Below are 20,289 nucleotides of genomic sequence, written 5' to 3' on the forward strand. Positions count from 1 at the left end.
CGGAGTCTGCAGCCTGGTGGGAGCAGGAACTTCGTCGTTTGACTCCAGCTGAGAGGACTGATTGAGACGTTTTCAAAGAGTTGTTCAAGAGGAGGTTTGTGCCTCCTGAGTATGTTGATCGTAAGAAGCAGGAGTTCACCGAGCTGAGACAAGGGAAGATGACGGCTAATGAGTACTATCGCAGGTTCACTGATCTGTCTCGCTACCATCCAGACGTCGCTGGTAATCCGGCGAAGATGCTTCGTTGTTTCCGCCTAGGTACTAAGAAGAAGTGGCGTTCGATGGCGACTACTACCCACTGTGATACCTACCAGGATTTCTACGAGATATTGTTGAGGATTGAGGATTCTGAGAACATGCCGAGCGAGAGTGATGAAGAAGAAAAAGATGGTAATCAGAAGAAAGATGACAAGGGTAAAGGTCAGGCATCGCTCGGGCCTCGTAGGACGCAGAACTTTAAGAGGGGTGGCTCTAGTTCTAGCTCTTCTAATGGTGGTCTCAGTGACATTGGTCAGGAACGAGGAGGTAGGTTTACTGGTGGCGCTCGAGGCCAGAAACAGGGTGATGGCGGCAGAGGCAGAGCTCCAGTTTACCACAGATGTAATAACCGGCATTTTAGGGAGTGCAGGCGTGGCAGGAGTGGATGCTTTACGTGTGGGCAGATGGGACATCGGGCTACGAATTGTTGATAGGAGCATATTTAGGCAACTTAGTTGGCTCGTTTTCGTGCATTTATGTTATTAATTCTTAGTTATTTTAATTCTTCAAGCTTCTTTTGTGTGTTTTCAGGATCATAAGACATATTTGACGAAAGGATGCATTGTGGAGCCTTTTGGGGTCTTTTGGAGCACTTTTGGGCTAAGGATGGATAGCTTATGCTTGGAGCCAAAGTGTTGGACGAAATTGAAGGCCTTGTATGCACTTTAGGACATAAAACAAAGGGCCTAGCCCATTCTCTTCCCAAAAACCATCCTAACCCATGCATAACCTACCAATTTCAGCCACATGCATCACAAATACACAACCAATGCTGTGGCCTCCCACCTCTATTTTCAGCCATCCCACTTCATCATTGCAGCCACCATTCACCCTAGTTGTCACTCACATGTTTTCCTATTCTATAATTCACCCACATGCACTCTTAATCATTCATCCATTTTCTCGCATCACAAACACACAACCTTTGTCGTGCACTCCCATCCTATTTCCAGCATTCCCCTTCGCATTTTCAGCTTTCCACCAACCAACCTAGTTGTCATTCCACATGCATTCCCTCTTTAATCATTCCCTTCTAGCTGTCATTCACATGCTCTCCCATCCATTCTCTCCCTATAAAACCATGCAATGCAGTCATACACACCCTTCCCATTCACCACAAAACAATCACACAACACACCAACACAAAACAGCCCATTCTTTGCCGTGCATCCCCTTCCATTTTATGCACCTTTTCTCCTCCATTGCAGCCACTCCAACCACTCCCCATCCCTCCAAAATACTACCCTACCATCACACATCCATTCCTCCATACAAATACCACCCCAAAACCTATCCTTAGACCTTGTGCCGCAACAAAGAGGAAGAGAAGACGGTCTAAACGTTCATACAATTCAAGTTTGAGTTGTTGGAATGTTTAGGTGTTTCTTTGATTTCAATGTTTAATTTCAATTCTCTTTGTCTTATACGTATGAGGAACTAAACCCCCTTTAGCTAGGGGGTGATTTGAAACCATGTTTATGCTTGCAATATGAATTGATTACCTTTGGTTGGAATTTCATAAGTTGTGGATTCAATTTGTTTAACCGTTTGATTGATAACTTATTTATGTATGTTTATTGAGAGTGCACACTTAATTTTCATGCATGAATATGACGCTAGAATATAAGTGAGTTTCACCTAATAGTTATGAACTTATATTCACAAGTAGTGGAGGTTGCTTACAAACAATCGCGTTAAATGAATTCTTGGCACTAGTTTCATGCTCATCATAGTAACGAAGGCCTCGTCAACACTTATAGCTTTCATGATGCTTAATGATCTTTGATTGTATCTTTATTGTGCTTTTCACGTAAAGGACTTTTGGAGAATGTTGTGAATTGCGTTGCGCAAACCCATCCAATTCATTAACTTAAGGAGAACTTGATGGTTAATTTAAGCGGACCTAATTAACCCGGGGTGTTGAGTTTCATAATTTATTGAAAGACCAACTGAAAATCATCTTGTATGCAAGTGTAACATGTGTGGAGAAGAACCTTCTAGCTAGCATTCCATCCATATTTTCATCACATTCATATTTACATTTTGCCCTTAATTACAATTTGTGCATTTTAGTTAATTTCATCAAAAACTCAATCCCCCCATATTTTGTTGAGTCGTAGTCATTCGTATTTGTTTTATTTTGTGTTTTTAAGCATTTGGAGTTATAACACTTTCAAATTCATCCAAACTAAGTTCTAGTTTCTGTTTGAGTCAATTCGATTGTTTTAGGCAGTTTTGAGTGTTTCAAAGCTATTTTGAGTCATAGTAGTCTTGTTAAGAGTCTTTAAGTTTAGTTTTTGTGTTTTTGAGTCAATTCAAAGTAGATTAGCACCCCTAGTTAATCCCCGGTTAGAACGATCCCTACTTACATCATTACTACAATTGTCACAAATAGGGTTTAATTTGTGTGTGCGTATAAATCTCGCATCAAATTTTGGCGCCGTTGCCGGGGATTGGCAAAGTTGCTAATCCCTTGTCTTGAGTCTTGTTTAAATTGTTTAGTTTTCTGTTTTGTTTTAATTTTTGCACCGCGTGTATGTGTTTTGTTTTTGTGCCGTGTGTGGCAACTTGTTTTCTTACTTGTGCCAAGTCTATTAAGTTGGTTACTTATCTTGTTTACTCTTGTGTGTAGGTACTAGTTTATGACCCGTAGCTCACAACCTGTTCGTGAGCATATCTCCGACTTTGACGGTGATTTCGAGAGGACTTTGAGAAGGAACAAGAAATTGCAAGAGTCTAATCCTCCTAGTCCCGAACCTGAAGTAGAAGAGGAAGCCACGGATTGGGTTAAAGAGGAAGTACCAACCATGGCAGTGGACAATCGAACCATCAAAGAGCTTTCTGCCTCGGGTTTGGCCAATGCAGCCTCTCTTTGCATCCAATACCCTAATGTAGCCCCTGAAAAGACCGATGAGTTTGAGTTGAAGTCCAGTTTGCTACATCATATACCCAAGTTCCATGGGTTATCGATGGAGGACCCCAATAAGCATTTAAAGGAGTTCGAAGTCGTATGCTCAAGTATGACACCGGTGAATGTGGACAGCAACATATTGAAGATGAAGGCTTTTCCTTTTTCTTTGTTGGAGAAGGCTAAGGATTGGTTGTATGAGTTGGCTCCCGGAACTGTCACATCATGGGAGAGTATGAAGCGAGCCTTCTTGGAGAAGTTCTTTCCGACATCACGAGTCATTCTTCTTTGCAAGAAGATTAGTGGAATTCAGCAAAGCCAAGGTGAATCTTTTCCAACTTATTATGAACGTTTTAAAACTCTTGTTGCTTCATGTCCATAGCAACAAATGAAGGAGGAGCTACTTCTTCAATATTTTTACGAAGGTCTTCTACCACTTGAACGGCAAATGTTGGATGCATCCGCGGGAGGAGCTCTAGTGGACAAGACACCTAGGGATGCCAAAACTCTCATTGCTAATCAAGCACTCAATGCACAACAATATGAAGGTGTTGGGCAGAGAGACACCCCACGGCCACATCATGTAAATGAGGTAAGTTCTATTTCTGAGTTACAATCCCAAATGGCTAACCTTACATCTATGTTGTCGCAGTTTGTGGAGGGCCCCAAAGCGCAAGGAGCTACAATTTGTGGTGTATGCTCCATTCAAGGACACCAATCTAATCAATGCCCTCAATTAATTGAGAACGGAGGGTGGGAATCTGCCAATGCCATGGGCTATGGGAATCAAAACCAACCGAGGAACGATCCATATTCTAACACATATAATCCAGGTTGGAGAGACCACCCAAATTCCAAATGGAGAGATGCACAACAACCTGCCCAACAAAGTGGATTCCGACAACCTCCGGGTTTCTTTCCAAGGTCAATGGCACCACAACCACCTCCTCAAGCACAATCATCCCAAACCAACTCAGGTACGTCTATGAATGACGATAAAACATATCAGTTACTAACCACAATGGTGCAGGGAATGCAGAACCAAGCAAAGGAGGTTAATGAGCTAAAGAAGCAAATGGGACAAATGGCCGAATTTTTGGGACAGTTTCATGAAAATGGTAAGTTACCAAGCACTACGGTGGTCAATCCAAAGGGTGGTTTCGAATCTGCAAAAGCTATCACCCTAAGAAGTGGAAAAGAAGTGGGAAGCAAAGCACATGAATCTACCGAAAACAAGGAAGATGAGCAATCCTACCCCACGGCAAGTGTAGCACCACCCAAGCCGCAACCATCTAAGCCTTCCCATCCGTCCATCTCAGGTAATGTTGTCCCAGATGTTGTGATTTCGAACACTAATCTGCCCAATGTTCCTTTCCCTCGCAGATTTGCACAATCGAAGAAGGAAGAAAGCGAAAAGGACATTTTGGATACCTTTCGAAAAGTCCAAGTAAACATTCCTTTACTTGATGCCATTAAGCAAGTGCCCAGGTATGCAAAGTTTTTAAAAGAGTTATGCACAACTAGGAAAAGAATTTCAAACAAAGAAGTTGTGAAAGTAAGTGAAAATGTATCCGCAGTTTTGCAACGAAAGTTACCTCCAAAGTGTAAGGATCCAGGGAGCTTTACTATTCCATGCACAATTGGAAACACTAGATTTGAACAATGCATATTAAATTTAGGTGCTTCTATTAATGTCATGCCGTATTCCATTTATGCATCTATGAACCTTGGTGAGTTAAAACAAGATGGCGTTATAATTCAATTGGCCGATCATTCTAACGCTTATCCCAAGGGAGTCCTTGAGGATGTTTTAGTACAGGTCAATCATCTTATCTTTCCAGCAGATTTTTATGTTTTAGAAATGGAGGACTCGAGCCATGCTCCATCATTGCCAATCTTGCTAGGCCGTCCATTCATGAAAACAGTGAGAACAAAGATAGATGTGTATACGGGAACATTAACCATGGAATTTGATGGGGATATTATTCGTTTTAATCTTTCTGAAACCATTAAATATCCAATTGAGGACCATTCTTGTTTTGCTATTGACATTGTTGATTCTTTGGCACAGATGCATTTGGATCGAATGAACGAAGATACACTTGAGGTAACCTTAGTGCACAGCATATGAGCAACAAATGAAGGTGGGGGAATCCTTGCAAGCCACGGCATGGAATCTGACCATATTGCTGTGCCCCCTTGTAGTGAAGTGCTTGAAATGATCGCGGCCCTTGAGTCATTGCCCTCACACTCTGGTAAGTCTCCACTCTCAATTTTAGATTCGGTTTTGACTAACAAGTTACTTCCATCAATTGTGCAGCCACCTACACTTGAGTTAAAGCCATTACCTAGTCACTTGAAGTATGTTTTCTTGGGAAAAGATCAGACACTACCAGTCATCATTACTAGCTCACTCACGGCCCAAGAAGAAGACAAGTTGATAAGGGTGTTAAAGGAGCACAAATCTGCCATTGGATGGACCTTGGCGGATATCAAAGGCATTAGTCCCACCACATGCATACATCGCATCCTTTTGGAGGAGGGAGCCAAGCCATCTCGTGAAGCTCAACGTCGCCTTAATCCACCCATGTTGGAAGTAGTAAAAAAGGAAATTATAAAATTGCTTGATTGTGGTGTTATATATCCTATTTCTGATAGTCGTTGGGTGTCACCCGTGCAGGTTGTTCCAAAGAAGTCCGGAGTCACGGTGGTGAAGAATGAAGAACAAGAGCTTGTACCCACTCGTGTTGTGATAGGTTGGCGTGTTTGTATTAATTACAGGAAGTTAAATGCCATGACAAGGAAGGATCACTTTCCATTGCCATTCTTGGACCAAATGCTAGAAAGGTTAGCCGGTTATAAATTTTATTGCTTTCTTGATGGATATTCCGGATATAACCAAATTGTGATAGCTCCAGAGGACCAAGAAAAGACAACTTTCACGTGCCCCTTTGGCACCTTTGCATACAAGCGTATGCCATTTGGGTTGTGCAATGCCCCTGCGACATTTCAACGATGCATGGTGAGTATATTTTCTGATTATGTGGAGAAGATTATTGAGATATTCATGGATGATTTTAGCGTGTTTGGTAATTCATTCGATCATTGCTTGAATAATCTGACCTTAATTTTGAAACGTTGTGTTGAAACGAATCTTGTGCTTAATTGGGAAAAATGTCACTTCATGGTTAAGAAAGGTATTATTCTAGGACATATTATTTCTGAAAAAGGCATTGAAGTGGATAAATCTAAGGTGGACCTTGTTCGTCACTTACCCTCTCCAACTTCGGTTAGAGAGGTTCGTTCGTTTCTTGGTCACGCAGGTTTTTATAGGCGTTTCATAAAGGATTTCTCCAAGATTGCACAGCCACTATGCCGATTGCTTCAAAAAGAGGTGGTTTTCGAGTTTGATGATGCATGCTCCACGGCATTCAAGCACTTAAAAGAGGCTCTCACTTCGGCTCCCATTATCACACCTCCAGATTGGAGCCTTCCATTCGAGTTGAAGTGCGATGCTTCAGACTATGCGATTGGTGCTGTTTTGGGGCAACGAAAGAACAAACAACCTCATGTTATTTATTATGCATCTAGGACACTAAATGATGCTCAATTGAATTACTCAACCACTGAAAAAGAATTACTTGTTATGGTATTTGCATTAGATAAGTTTCGATCCTACTTACTTGGTACTAAAGTTATTATTTTTACAGATCATGCAGCTCTCAAGTATTTGCTCACGAAAAAGGAGGCCAAGCCTAGACTAATTCGTTGGATATTGCTTCTACAAGAGTTTGACATTGAGATTCGGGATAAGAAGGGCGTGGAGAACGTGGTGGCTGACCACCTATGTCGAATGGTGCATGAGGAAGCATTGCCAATTTCTGAAACCTTCCCCGATGAGCAATTAATGTCTATCCAGGTAAGTGAGCCTTGGTATGCAGATTTGGTGAACTTTTTGGTGTCTAAAGATATCCCTAGCACACTTAATAGGAATCAACGTGATAAGCTTAAAAAGGATGCTAGGTTTTATGTTTGGGATGACCCATACCTTTGGAAATTTTGTCCCGATCAGATTGTATGACGTTGTGTGAATGAATCTGAGTTTCAATCTATTTTAACATTTTGTCATTCATATGCATGTAGGGGACATTTTGGCACCCAACGCACTGCCCTGAAAGTCTTAGAATGTGGGTTTTATTGGCCAACCATTTTTAGGGATGCTAGGACATTTTGCCTTACATGTGATCGTTGTCAACGAATGGGTAATATAAGTGTTAAGGATCAAATGCCACAAAACCCTATACTTTCTGTTGAAATATTTGATGTGTGGGGCATTGATTTTATGGGTCCTTTTCCTTCCTCACATGGTTTTCTCTATGTCTTGTTGGCGGTGGATTATGTTTCCAAATGGGTGGAAGCAAAAGCCACCCGTACTAACGATTCCAAAGTGGTTGCAGATTTTGTGAAGTCTAACATTTTTGCTAGGTTTGGAATGCCTCGAGTCCTTATAAGTGATGGAGGTTCACATTTTTGTAATCGCACAATCGAGGCACTGCTTAAGAAGTACAAAGTTACGCAGAGGGTTTCGACACCCTATCATCCTCAAACAAGCGGGCAAGCTGAGGTGTCGAATCGCGAGATAAAACAGATTCTTGAGAAGACAGTTGGCCCTTCAAGAAAAGATTGGAGCTTGAGGTTAGAGGATGCATTGTGGGCTTATAGGACCGCCTACAAAACACCCATAGGAATGTCCCCCTTTCGGCTTGTTTATGGCAAATCATGTCACTTACCTGTGGAGTTAGAGCACAAGGCTCATTGGGCCGTGAGGAAGTTCAACATGGATGTAGATGAGGCGGGAATTCGTCGTAAGCTTCAATTGAATGAACTTGAGGAGATACGGAATGAAGCTTACGAGAATGCCCGAATTTACAAGGAAAAGACAAAGGCCTTTCATGACAAGATGATTCGCACCAAGTCCTTCTCTGTTGGACAGAAAGTGTTGTTATTTAATTCTCGTCTTCGTCTATTTTCGGGTAAGTTACGTTCACGTTGGATTGGACCCTTTGTTATTACTAATGTTTTTCCTCATGGTGCAGTCCAAGTTCGTAGTTTCAAAACAGGTAAAGAGTTCAAGGTGAATGGGCATCGATTGAAGCCTTACTACGAGAGCTTTGTAGAACATGATGTGGAGGAGACTACCCACTATGCCGTGGGTTCCCATGAAGGTTGATCAATGTGGCATCGTCCGGCTGCAAGACGTAAAAGAAAGCGCTACTTGGGAGGCAACCCATGCAATCAACAAAGGAAGAACTTGGGAATCGCTCCACACTCAGATTTGCGTCCCTAAACCCTTTCCTTTGTTGCTTACTTTATGTTATGTGTAATGTGTTCAATTGTGTCTAAAACATTGAGGACAATGTTTAGTTTAAGTGTGGGGGGTAACATTCTGTTTTGAGATATTTTTGCATGAAATTCGTAGGGTATTACCACCTAACATGTCTAAACTTGTTTCCCACTGTTTTTAAAGTGTATTTAAGCTATTTTAGAGTGTTTTAGTGTGTGTTGACTTAAAACTCCGAAAATCACATAAAAATTTGAAAAACATGTTTTGAAAAGCCTAAAAAGAGTGTTTTGAGTCGTTTTTGTGTGTTTGTGTCTTAGGGTACCTTCCAACACTATGATGAGGATTTGGTTTGTAATTGCATGACTGTTAAAAAGAGTTATAAACATGGAGAAAAGTTTGATTTACTCTTGGTATATGCTTGGTTATGGTTATAATGTATGACTTCACATGCAATCATAAAAGAAAAATTCGTTTTTGTAACATGCTTGAAGGAAGGAACTCAAACAAACGCTACAACCTTGTGAGACTTGAGCCTAAACGTTATTTGGAGAGTTAAAATCTGTGCATTATTGTTTTCTAAAGTCGTTGCATGGTCTCAATATTCTTTGCTTGGTTACTACTTAGAAGGCGTTTCATCATATAGTTCCAAATGCTAGAACTCATGCCCATTTCATTCAAAGCATGTTAATTGATTTACATAACACATATTCAAGAAGAAGTTGTGTAGTGACCACCACCTAAGCCAAATTGCCGTGTATCCTACTTCATTATATGTTTAAGTTAACCCCGTTGAGCCTTGTTTAGCCTTTATTCTTTGTTAACCCACATTATCCTCACCTAGCCTAGTTTAGGACAGTCCACACCCTTGTTCTTAAAAGATAGTGAGCATGACTTAAATGAATTCCTTTTGAGTTACATTATGAAAGAAAATGAGTGTGGGGGAGAGAATGTTTTGTTCTTAAGTGTTTATATATGTTTTGAGATTCAAAAGAAAAGAAAAAATTGTGAAAAACGTATGAAAAAGAAAAACAAAAAAGAAAGAAAGAAAGGGTCCAAAACACCAAATATGGCCCTAAATTGTCTAAATTCTCCCTTTTTGTTCAAAAGTTGAGTTTTCATTCAAAAGTGAATTCTAAGTTGATTCAAGTGCTTTGCTCACTACTTTTTTTTAAGAACCTTTGTTTTCCATAGCCTTTCTTTGTTATCCAAACACCCCAAGCCCCAGTACAACCCGTGACTTCAATCTTGAGTGTTATGTGTTTCAATTTGTGGAGTTTGAACTTGGTATGAGCATATGGTGTCACTGGTTCTCGCATATAAGTAGTAGCATTCCATTCATGAGATCATACCTAAACATGCTTATTAACTCCTGATAGGAGCATATTCATGCGACTTAAATGGCTTGTTCTCGTGGTTTTACGTTATGTTTCTCTAGTTATTTTAGTCCTTTATGCTTCTTTTGTGTGTTTTCAGGTTCTAAGGGCAAGGTATGCAAAAGGATGCCTTTTGGAGCCTTTTGGAGCAAATTAGAGATTGGAATGGATATCATATGCTTGGAGCCAAGAGGATGGACGAAATTAAAGACTTGAAGTAGGAAAGTTAAATCCTAAAAGACCTCATGTTTAAGCATCATTGAAGACTCCTACGCATTTTAGAACACAAAAACAACATTCCTTGCAACCTTAGGACATTTTCGTGTGTTTCCTTGTGTCTCCCTTCGTTGCCATGCAAGGAAGGGCTTTGTTCCCTATTTTAAACACTTAAAGCATTCATTTATCATATCATTCACTTATTATAAGCATTCACTTATCATATCATTCACTTATCAAACCATTCACTTATCACTTCCATTCACTTATCACTTCCATTCACTTATCACTCACCACATATCATTCATTTATCACTTAACATATCATTCATTTATCACTTAACATATCATACACTTATCATAATCATTCACTTATACACTTATCATAATCATTCACTTATTCTTTCATCATTCAACCATTCAACACACACATGCATCCTGAAATTCTTTGCCATGCAATCACATGCATTTCCCTTGACATTTTCAGCCATCACACTTCATCATTACACCACCATTCACTCTTTAACCCACACACACTTCACACAAACAACATTCACATGCATTCACATGCATTTCCAACACAAAACGCACTCAAAACCGTGGCCACCTTTGCATTTCAGGATTCCCATTTGCATTTTCAGATTTCCAGCTTTCCCTTTTATTTTCCAGCTTTCATTCTTCATCATTGCAGCCATTCCACATGCAATTCTCCATCATTCCTCCACACAAACACCTTAAACAAATAGCCATATACATCTCCACTCCTCCTATAAATACCCTTGCATTCCCATCATTCAAAACATCTCATTCACAACACAACACACCACAAACACTTCCATTCCTTCTCTTTGCCGTGAGTCCCCTTAGAATCCAAAACCATCTTTCCATTTCCACCACTTCCCAACCCTCCAAACCACTCCTCTACCATTTCCATAATCCCCCAAACCTCACCTTAGACCTTGTGCTACAACAACGAGGAAGATAAGAGGGCCTAAACGTTCATACAATTCAAGTTTGAGTTGTTGGAATGTTTAGGTGTTTCTTTGATTTCAAAGTTTAAATTCAATTCTCTTTGTTTTGTACGTATGAGGAATGGAAGAGAAGAGTGCCTAAACGTTCATACAATTCAAGTTTGAGTTGTTGGAATGTTTAGGTGTTTCTTTAATTTCAAAGTTATGAGGAAATAAACCCCCCTTTAGCTAGGGGGTGATTCGAAATAAATGTTTATACTTGCATTTTGATTTGATTACCTTTCGTTGGAATTTCATAAGTTTTGAATTCAATTTGTTTAACCGTTTGATTGATAACTTATTTATGAATGTTTATTAAGAATGCGCGCTTAATTTTCATGCATAAATATGACGCTAGAATATAAGTGAATTTCACCTAATCGTTATGAACTTATATTCACAAGTAGTGGAGGTTGCTTATAAACAATCGCGTTAAACGAATTCTTGGCATAAGTTTCATGCGTATTCCATAGTAACGAATGCCTCGTCAACACTTATAGTTTTCATAATGCTTAATGATCTTTGATTGTATCTTTATTGTGCTTTTCACGTAAAGGACTTTTGGAGAATGTGGTGAATTGCGTTGCGCTAACCCATCCAATTCATTAACTTAAGGAGAACTTGACGGTTAATTTAAGCGGACCTAATTAACCCGGGGCGTTGAGTTTCATAATTTATCGAAAGACCAACAGAGAATCAATCTTGTATGCAAGTGTAACATGTATGGAGATGAACCCCTTAGCTAGCATTCATCCATAAATTTCATATTTACATTCTGTCTAGTTTATTAACTTGTTTCGTTATTTCAATTTTCGTAAAAACCTCAATCCCCCTTTTGCTTTAATGTTCATTTTAGTTAGAATTCAATTTAGTTTGTGTTTTTAAAGCATTTTGAGTTTTTGGTTTGTCTTAGTGTTTTAAACTTTAATTTTGCATTCTTTGAGTCTAGTTTAGTGTTTTAAACTTTATTTTACGTTTTTGAGTCAGTTTCCAAGAGATTTGCAAGCCCTCCTAATCCCCGGTCTAGAACGATCCCTCACTTATCCATTCTACTACAATTGTCAAACGAGGGTTTAATTTGAGTGTCAAGTAAATCACGCATCAAATTTTGGCGCCGTTGCCGGGGATTAGCAACTTTGCTAATCCCTTAGTTCTTTTCTTTTTTTTTGGTTTAGTTGTTTTCGTTTTAGTTTCTAACTTAGTGTTGTTTTCTTTGTTTGTTGTTACTTTTGATTTTTGATTTAGTTCTCTTTCTTTTTAGGTACTAGAGAAGTAAGATATGGATTTTGCTAGCATTCAAGCTCAATTGGCAAATCTTACTTCTAAATTGTCGCCGTATGCCGAAAGGACCACAATGCAGAGTGTCCCTACATTTGGTGCTTCATATAGGCAAGGATTTCAAGCCAATCAATGTCCACAAAGAGATTGGAGGGATCATTCAAACTCTATATGGTGGGAAGATCAACAAGTTCAACGTGAAGCATATTGGCAACCATATGAGGAGTTCTATTCAAGACCTATGCAGCCACCACAACTTCATATGCAATATGCTCAATTAAATTCAAGTTCGCCAGTAGATTATATTCAAATTCTTAATGAAATAAATTCTTTGGCGCAGGGGTCACAAAATCAAGCCAAGGAGGCTCAACAAGAAGCATATTGGCAACCATATGAGGAGTTCAATACAACACCTATGCAGCCACCACAACCTCCCCCACAACAATTCCAATCAAGTTCAAGTATGTCCATGGATAATGATAAAAATTTTCAATTACTAACCTCTTTGACGCAGGACGAACAAAATCAAGACAAGAAGTTGGGTAAATTGGACGAGCAATTTGGGCAGATTATGGAGTTCATGAAACAAATTCAAGAGCAAAGTGAACTTTCCAACTCAACTATTGAAAACTCGAAGGAAGATTTTGAAATCCATAATGCTATCACTTTGGGAAGTGCTATGGAGGTTGGAGCTGACCTAAAAATGTCCAAACATAGCCTAGAAGTGGATGAAGAGCTGCTAATTGAGGAGGAGGAAGAAGACATGCACACGGCAAGGGTAGAACAACCCTTGCCGCAGCCCCCTAAGCCCTCTAAACCACCCACCACCAGTAAGGACGTCCCAATTTCATGTTATTTTGATGTTATTCCACCCAATGTCCCTTTTCCTAGCAGGTTTTTGATTCCCAACCAAGAAGAGAGTAAAAAGGACATCGTGGAAGCCTTCCCAAAGGTGCAAAATGCTATTCAAATTCTTGGTGCAACACAGCAAGTTTTAGATGGTGTTGAATTCTTCAAAGGACTTTGTACACCAAGAAGAATGATTCAAGAGAAGGTAGTGGCTGGAGAAGATGTAGAAGGCATCAAAGAGGACAAATTTGAAACCACAATTCCCAAGGAAGTTGGATTTTATGACACGGGACAAGTCATAACTTTCGAAGGGGTGTTTATTCTGGAGTTCATTTTGGAGCACACAGGTAAGCCGCCTCCCCGAATTTCAATTTTCTTTTATACTAACATGTGGTTAATGATTCAGGCACCCAAAATGGAATTTAAACTATTACCGGATCATTTCAAGTATCACCGCCCATTCAAAGATAAATTCCATGCCGTTTGATTTTATTTATGTTAATAAAAAAAAAAAAAAAAAAAAAAAAAAAAAAAAATTTGAAAGAAAGATACTAAACATGGAGAAAGGTGGAGCTTCACAAAGGTTGTTTACGTGAAGCCCCACTACGAGGCGCAGAAGTGGAAGGCGCAGAAGCGGGAGGCATAGAAGCGGGAGGCATCGGAGCGGAAGCCATCGGAGCGGGAGGCATCGGAGCTAGAGCATTCCAGGCCTCAATACTTGGCCAAGCGCTGGATGACCCAGGAAAAAGGTGCCTCTGGAGATAAGACGCAAGCCTTTGACGGTCACTGTGAATTCGACCCTCAGATTCTTGCAGCTCATCAAGCTTCCTTTTCATCCCCGACGAATAGTTATTTGCAAGCACATGCAAACTTCTATTCTCATACTTCAGCTGCTGGATCTCCTGCTTGAGACTTTCCACTTCTGCCATCAATGATTCCACCTGACGGGAGCGGGCAAGCAGGCGTTGGCCCATGTTGGACACAGAACTCGCACACTGAACACTAAGTGCGAGGGACTCTTGAACGGCCAACTCATCGGACCGTCCTGACAGCAGCCTACTATCTTTTGGAGTGAGGAGGTTCCTAGCTACTATTGTAGCTGTTGTGGCGTCCTGCATCACAGAGTCTTCACCTGAAAGAGGACCGTTAGAAGATAAAAAAGAAGGGCGCCATACATTACCTTGACGCGGCGCGCCCGTATCACTGCTAAGGCTCAATTCCAAGCTAAGGTTCGATGAGTTTGCCATTTTTTCAAAAGTGTTCAAAAATAGGGGTTGATGGAGTAAATTTTCAAAGGGTCGGAGTCGATTTTCAAGAATGGGAGTTCTTCAGAGTGTGTTTGTTGTGGTGATCGATAGCTCTATAAGAAGCCAAGGCGACGCGTCCACCGATTCAAAGAGCCGGATTTTCCGGCGTAAGTTAGGCGACGCTCCCTCGGCTTTTCAGAAAACGCGTTCAACTTTGACAAAGATTTCTGACAAAGCTGAAAACACGTGGAGGCCATCATCGCAACTACACGTCTTTAGCCGACAAGCGCAAAGTTCGGCGACGCTTTCTCTGCTTTTCAGAAAACGCGTGCAGCTTTGTCAAAAGGAGCCGCATCTGCACTACCACGTGTCGTTCAGAAAGCGAAGGGGCGTCGTTCAGAAATCGAAGGGGCGCCTGCTCAGAAATCGAAGAGGCGTATTCAAAGATCGAAGAGGCGCCACTATTTCAAAAAGCCGGAATTGCGGGATCAAAACGTTTGTCGACAAGGGTAAAAAGTACCACCACTTGATATTATCTCTATATATGTCGACCTTCGTCTTTTATGGCAGGGCAAACCTGAAGAAAATGCCCAACTCTCCCTCACCTCTGAGGGCGCACTCCCAGCAAGGCCTTTCAAAATACTCAATTCTCTCTTCTTCCCCAAAGATGATACCAGATGCCTGGAGTACATATGACCCAGGAGGAAACGGCGGATTGAAGCATGTGCTGATTCATCCACCGCTTCTTCAAAGCAAAGGTATCTCATATCATCAAGGTCAAAAGCAAAAGTATCTCATATCATGCTCTTTCCCTGTCTTTTTCTTTGTCCTTGTTCTTACTCGCATGGCAAAGTAAAAGAAGCAATCAGCCGGCACTTGGAGTCAATCTTCCGATCTGGAGCCAACTGCCTGGAATCTATTCCTGATTGCTTACCTAGCGTTGCTCTCGAGTAGTCATCTTCAACGGTTGATACACTTCCGGAGAAGGGACCACTTCTGCAAAGGGGAGCGAGTAAGGCAAGTGAAAATGATACATTGAAGCATGTGGAGACAAACATAGGCTGAGTTATCCTCCAACCCTTTTCAATACGAATTGGAAAGATTGAACAAAGAAACAGACCAAAGGAGTAAGCTCAGACCTTCGGGGAAGACCAAATGAACCATCATGCTGCCCAGTTCAAGAAGTAGCACAAAGGAAAATCAACGATGGGCAGAAACCAGTTCAAGAGTAAGCCTGTGGAATCATCAAGATCAAGCCTCAATGCAATCAACAAAGAGAAGAGGGAATTTACACTCCATAACCAGATTTGCGTCCCTAAACTCTTCTCTTTGTTAATTACATTCTGCCATGTTTAGTATGTTAGTTGTTGTTTGTGTGTTTACTTATGTTTTGTGTGAATCTATGCTTAAAACATTGAGGATAATGTTTGATTTAAGTGTGGGGGGGTAACTAATGTTGTTAATGCAAATTCGTGGGATTTTATCACCCATAACTTCAAATGTTGTTCCTTGCTGTTTTAAGGTGTTTTTAAGTTGTTTTAGAGTGTTTTAGTATGTTTTGTTTTTATAACTCCGAAAAGCACATAAAAATTTGAAAAATTGTTTTGAAAAGCCTAAAAAGAGTGTTTTGAGTTGTTTTTTTTGTGAGTTTGTGTCTTAGGGTACCTTCCAACACAATGATAAGGATTTGGTTTGTAATTGCATGACTGTTAAAAAGAGTTATAAACATAGAGAAAAGTTTGATTTACTCTTGGTTTATGCTTAGTTATGGTTATAATGTATGACTTCACATGCAATCATAAAAGAAAAATTCGTTTTTGTAACATGCTTGAAGGAAGGAACTCAAACAAACGCTACAACCCTGTGAGACTCGAGCCATTACCTTCTTTGGAGAGTTATTTTCTGTGATTCTTTGTTTTCTAAAGTTGTTGAATGATCTCATTATTCCTTGCTTGGTTTCTACTTAGAATGCAATTGTATCATGATAGAACTAAATGTTAGAACTTATATCCGTTTCATTCAAAGCATGATATTGAGTTGCATAACATATATCAAGATGAAGTTGTGTAGTTGCCACCACAGCCAAATAGCCTTACTTCCCATATTTCGTATATATTGTAAGTCTTAACACCGTTGAGCCTCGTTTAACCTATTTTCTTTGCTAACCATATCACCCCTTACCTAGCCTAGATTAGGACCATCCGTACCCTTGTTCTTAAAAGATAGTGAGCATGACTTAAATGAATTCCTTTTGAGTACATTTTGCAAGAAAATGAGTGTGGGGGAGTAAAAGTTTGTTCTTAAGTTTGTATGTTTTGAGAGTCAAAAGAAAAGAAAAAAAAAAAAATTTGTGAAAAAAAATATGAAAAAGAAAAACAGAAAAGAAGAGAAAAGAAAGAAAGAAAAAAAAAAAAAAAAAAAAAAAAAAAAAAAAAAAAAAAAGAGCTTGTTCCCCCTTGTTGTTCAAAAGTTGAGTTTTCATTCAAAAGTGAATTCTACGTTAATTCAAATGCTTTGCTCGCTATTTCTTTAAGAACCTTTGTTTTCCATATACCTTCTTTGTTAGCCAAACACCTTTAGCCCCGTTACACCCCTTTGACTTCTATCTTGATCGTTATGTGTTCAATAATGTGGAGTTTGAAATTGATATGAGCTTATGGAATCACTGGTTCTCATTCTAAGTAGTAGCATTCCATTCATGAGATCATATTCATGTCATTATCGTAAATCCAGAAAATGCTTTCCTTGTTATAACATATGTGAGTGTTCGTCTACATGTTTACATCAATCTTCTCACATATAACTAGTGTAGGGTGTGTAGTCAGAAAATCTGTGTGAAAAACGAGTGCATATCTTGTAAGGATTTGAGCAATTTCTCTAAGGCATGTTACTACATTCAAAACATGGTTTTAAATGCTTAATTGTGAACTAGTATATGGTGACTATGATTAAGAATGTACTTAAGTGTGAAGATGACTAAAATCTGTGGGAATGATGATTTTTAACGTGTCATGTGCATTGGAAATCCCTAAGACGGTTGTTGGAAGGTTTAGGTTGTGTTTTACTTGTTTTGTTTCGTTTGGTTTTGTTTTGTTTTTCTTTCTGTTTTGCTCGAGGACTAGCAAAAGATAAGTGTGGGGGTATTTGATAGGAGCATATTCATGCGACTTAAATGGCTTGTTCTCGTGGTTTTACGTTATGTTTCTCTAGTTATTTTAGTCCTTTATGCTTCTTTTGTGTGTTTTCAGGTTCTAAGGGCAAGGTATGCAAAAGGATGCCTTTTGGAGCCTTTTGGAGCAAATTAGAGATTGGAATGGATATCATATGCTTGGAGCCAAGAGGATGGACGAAATTAAAGACTTGAAGTAGGAAAGTTAAATCCTAAAAGACCTCATGTTTAAGCATCATTGAAGACTCCTACGCATTTTAGAACACAAAAACAACATTCCTTGCAACCTTAGGACATTTTCGTGTGTTTCCTTGTGTCTCCCTTCCTTGCCATGCAAGGAAGGGCTTTGTTCCCTATTTTAAACACTTAAAGCATTCATTTATCATATCATTCACTTATTATAAGCATTCACTTATCATATCATTCACTTATCAAACCATTCACTTATCACTTCCATTCACTTATCACTTATCACTTCCATTCACTTATCACTCACCACATATCATTCATTTATCACTTAACATATCATTCATTTATCACTTAACATATCATACACTTATCATAATCATTCACTTATACACTTATCATAATCATTCACTTATTCTTTCATCATTCAACCATTCAACACACACATGCATCCTGAAATTCTTTGCCATGCAATCACATGCATTTCCCTTGACATTTTCAGCCATCACACTTCATCATTACACCACCATTCACTCTTTAACCCAGACACACTTCACACAAACAACATTCACATGCATTCACATGCATTTCCAACACAAAACACACTCAAAACCGTGGCCACCTTTGCATTTCAGGATTCCCATTTGCATTTTCAGATTTCCAGCTTTCCCTTTTATTTTCCAGCTTTCATTCTTCATCATTGCAGCCATTCCACATGCAATTCTCCATCATTCCTCCACACAAACACCTTAAACAAATAGCCATATACATCTCCACTCCTCCTATAAATACCCTTGCATTCCCATCATTCAAAACATCTCATTCACAACACAACACACCACAAACACTTCCATTCCTTCTCTTTGCCGTGAGTCCCCTTAGAATCCAAAACCATCTTTCCATTTCCACCACTTCCCAACCCTCCAAACCACTCCTCTACCATTTCCATAATCCCCCAAACCTCACCTTAGACCTTGTGCTACAACAACGAGGAAGATAAGAGGGCCTAAACGTTCATACAATTCAAGTTTGAGTTGTTGGAATGTTTAGGTGTTTCTTTGATTTCAAAGTTTAAATTCAATTCTCTTTGTTTTGTACGTATGAGGAATGGAAGAGAAGAGTGCCTAAACGTTCATACAATTCAAGTTTGAGTTGTTGGAATGTTTAGGTGTTTCTTTAATTTCAAAGTTATGAGGAAATAAACCCCCCTTTAGCTAGGGGGTGATTCGAAATAAATGTTTATACTTGCATTTTGATTTGATTACCTTTCGTTGGAATTTCATAAGTTTTGAATTCAATTTGTTTAACCGTTTGATTGATAACTTATTTATGAATGTTTATTAAGAATGCGCGCTTAATTTTCATGCATAAATATGACGCTAGAATATAAGTGAATTTCACCTAATCGTTATGAACTTATATTCACAAGTAGTGGAGGTTGCTTATAAACAATCGCGTTAAACGAATTCTTGGCATAAGTTTCATGCGTATTCCATAGTAACGAATGCCTCGTCAACACTTATAGTTTTCATAATGCTTAATGATCTTTGATTGTATCTTTATTGTGCTTTTCACGTAAAGGACTTTTGGAGAATGTGGTGAATTGCGTTGCGCTAACCCATCCAATTCATTAACTTAAGGAGAACTTGACGGTTAATTTAAGCGGACCTAATTAACCCGGGGCGTTGAGTTTCATAATTTATCGAAAGACCAACTGAGAATCAATCTTGTATGCAAGTGTAACATGTATGGAGATGAACCCCTTAGCTAGCATTCATCCATAAATTTCATATTTACATTCTGTCTAGTTTATTAACTTGTTTCGTTATTTCAATTTTCGTAAAAACCTCAATCCCCCTTTTGCTTTAATGTTCATTTTAGTTAGAATTCAATTTAGTTTGTGTTTTTAAAGCATTTTGAGTTTTTGGTTTGTCTTAGTGTTTTAAACTTTAATTTTGCATTCTTTGAGTCTAGTTTAGTGTTTTAAACTTTATTTTACGTTTTTGAGTCAGTTTCCAAGAGATTTGCAAGCCCTCCTAATCCCCGGTCTAGAACGATCCCTCACTTATCCATTCTACTACAATTGTCAAACGAGGGTTTAATTTGAGTGTCAAGTAAATCACGCATCAACTCCAGAAATTGCTTTCTTTATGATACATATATGTGAGTGTTCGTTTTCATGTTTACATCAATCTTCTCACATGTAACTAGATTAAGGTGTGTAGTTAGAAAATCTGAGTGAAAATTGAGTGCATATCTTGTAAGGAATTGAGCAAATTCTCTAAGGCATGTTACTACATTCAAAACATGGTTTTAAATGCTTAATTGTGAACTAATATGTGGTGACTATGATTAAGTATGTACTTAAGTGTAAGGATGATTAAAATCTATGTGAGTAATGTTCTTGAACATGTCATGTGCATTGGGAACCCCTGAGACCATTGTTGGAAGG

The sequence above is a fragment of the Pyrus communis genome, unplaced genomic scaffold, assembly GCF_963583255.1.
Source record: "Pyrus communis unplaced genomic scaffold, drPyrComm1.1 SCAFFOLD_19, whole genome shotgun sequence".
NCBI classification, from domain to species: domain Eukaryota; kingdom Viridiplantae; phylum Streptophyta; class Magnoliopsida; order Rosales; family Rosaceae; genus Pyrus; species Pyrus communis.